The sequence below is a fragment of the Rhipicephalus microplus genome, chromosome 4, assembly GCF_043290135.1.
Source record: "Rhipicephalus microplus isolate Deutch F79 chromosome 4, USDA_Rmic, whole genome shotgun sequence".
NCBI lineage: Eukaryota > Metazoa > Arthropoda > Arachnida > Ixodida > Ixodidae > Rhipicephalus > Rhipicephalus microplus.
Genome location: NC_134703.1, coordinates 114,474,561 through 114,477,310, shown reverse-complemented (window position 1 = coordinate 114,477,310; position 2,750 = coordinate 114,474,561). Strand labels below are relative to the sequence as shown.

The following is a 2,750-nucleotide window of genomic DNA, read 5'->3' as shown; positions in this document are numbered from 1 at the left end:
TCTTGCAGCATCATAGTACAAATTCTTTTTGAGTGCTATTTCGTCGAAAACTAAAGCGCACACTCGGTCCCGTTCATTCCAAGCTTGAGTATTTGTTGCAATGAAAGAAAGGATTCCTGGAATTATGCCTGGAGTCATCTTTACATTAGCTAGCCGCCTCCTCAATGAACGCCGGGAGGGCAAAGAAATATATGGAGCCAGAAATCGGTATGCTCGCGGACCTCGGAAGTTTAAGTGAAGAGCGAATTTTTTGAACCACACGGGAAACCGCTTGCCCTTGCGTTTGGGCCTCAAGCGAACATGTGCAGAAAGAAGTTTAAAAACCTCCTCGGTGACGTGCGGTCGGATAACTCCAAGGGCCTTTGAAGTCGATCACGGTGCTTGGTGAGGCTGTCTCCGCAGTCTTTTCATAGTTTTCCGCTGTGCTGCTACTTTGGCTTGCAGATGTTTAATGGTTTGCTTGTACTTCATTGATGGAGACATATTCGCAGGCACACAGGAATGCACTGCAATAAACAAAAAATGGATGTAAAAGCGAAGAACAACTAATCCCATACGAGCACTTTCCTCGCTCTTTCAGACTCAAGGTGCACAACTTTCTTTGGTTCAAAGTTTTCGATTCCACTACGTAAAAACAAACCAGTCACAATGTTGACAATGCACAAAAAAAAAATGAAAATCACTGAGAGCCCACCCTTACATTTTGTAAGTGCACACGTAGTGTCTTTTTGAGAATAGTTTCCTCAGAATGTCCTAAACATAAAATAGAACATTAAAAACAGCTGCAATAAAAGCATAGTCACCATTTTCTCTAGGGCACTCAGGCGTGGAGCTGTTGGCGGAGACGTCTTCTGGAGGGTCTTGTGAAGCTAGTTCAGTGCCTCGGACAGTGCTGTCGGAACAATTTTGCGAGCGGCCTAGGGAAGTCTCTATATCAATCCACTCTGGTGTTGAAGTGAACGTACAACTTACCGGTCACACAAGTTCCTTTTGTGACAGCTGAACGACTGGTTAAGGTTTTCTCCGGCAAGACGAAGTCAGCAGAAATTCTTTCACCAGCTACAAGGGAGCTGCCACCTGCAGAGGTTTGGCCAACAGTCAAATTGGGTAAAAAAAAAAAGAAATCGCGACACTGAACGCACCCTGCTCATCGGGGCACCTCAATGTGTGGGAGCCGCTTTTTGAAACCTCTACCGCAGGTCCTGAAGAAATGAAATTACGACAATGTGTCAGTAAGAGGCTTAAAATAACAAAAACTGAAGCTCATCCGCACCTTGCAGTGCAGCTTCTGCAGTCATGTCACAGTCACTATTTGAAGCGACGCTCAGAGAACCTGCATATATGTGCAGTTGGTACAAGTTACAAATCTTGTAGCATGGGGAAACTTAAACAGCTCTTTCAAACGCATAAATTGGTCGAACGTGGAAGAAAAGAGAAGGCACCAACTAGGAAACAAGTAATTTGTGATTTTTGGAATTATCAACAGTGCCAGCTTTCACTGATGAAATCTTAAATATCTTGGTATGACAATTACAGATACACTAAATTGAAATGCACATATTGACAATATCTGCGGATCAGCGCAGCGGAAACTTGGACTACTGAGACGTAAATTAAGAGGTGCTCCTCCTGAGGTTAAACTTCAGGCGTACAAAACTATTGTTCGGCCTACCTTAGAATACGCTAGTGTGATCTGGGATCCGCATCACTAATATCAAATAGATAAACTGGAGCGTGTTCAGAGGCTAGCAGCGCGATTTATTTTTTCCGGTTATGAGAGGAGGCAGTCAATAACAACCCTGCTCACTGAGGTTAAGCTTCCTCAACTTGCCATTCGCCGAAAAATCACTCGACTAAAGTTTTTATATCAGCTTTACAACAATAAGCTCAATTTAAACCCTTCTCTCTATTTGCGTCCCCCAGGAAGAGTCTCATCAAGAACCAATCACCCACACGTAATTATGCCCTACACACCGAGAATTGACACATTTAAAAACACTTTTCTTGTCAGAACGATTGTCGACTGGAACTGTCTTGCCGCCGATTTCTTTGAGAATGTAGACACAGTTGAATCTTTTGTTGGTAAATTAGAATTGTCATTGTATGATGTAGTTCCCACTCTGTAACAGCCCGACAGGGCTTACAGTATTGTGAATAAATATAAAAAAAATAAAACGAAAGGTATATGTACATGTGCACTCAGGCTTGAAGATAACGTGAAATAGCCCTTTAAAGTCTTTCAAAACAAGTTGCGCAGGTCAAGAGCATCAAAAAACGACAGAAATGTAAAGCTGCTGTTAGGAAGGTAATAGCCCACAATTCACAAAATTTAAGACTTTCCAAGTGTTACTTCTATAGTGAGGTTTCTCCATCGGCTACAAAGATCTTCGCGGTTAACTGTCGCCACTGATTGAATAGAAGTGGCTGCTATTGCACATATTTGAGTTTCAGTCAATCACTTACATGGTGCAGCTGATTGCACACTGGGAACAGCCATTCTTGTAAGCCTTGTGTGCCCAGGGTCCATGAAACTTTGAGCAGTAAAATGGTCGCTACAAACCCTGTACGTTGCGTACAATAGGCTGGCCGGCTTACTCAGGAGATCATCGCGTCCAGCATACTGCATCTATGCTTTCATCCTGCATTGGCAATGAACTATCAGCTGAAAGGGGAAGTGCTTGAATAGTGATTTTTTATTGTTACCCTCACTGAGCAAACGAACAGTAAGCCTAAAGACATGCAAACCATAC

At 42.9% G+C, this 2,750-nt stretch overlaps 1 long non-coding RNA gene across 1 annotated transcript; it reads right to left on the bottom strand.

Moving 5' to 3' along the window:
* Nucleotides 1-803: 803 nt before the first annotated feature.
* On the bottom strand, nt 804-1,205 carry LOC142813985 (uncharacterized). The gene is made up of 3 exons (XR_012894761.1): nt 1,143-1,205; nt 973-1,077; nt 804-917 (listed from the first exon to the last, which is right to left on the bottom strand). It is a non-coding gene; the product is annotated as an uncharacterized LOC142813985 (long non-coding RNA).
* Nucleotides 1,206-2,750: the final 1,545 nt, after the last annotated feature.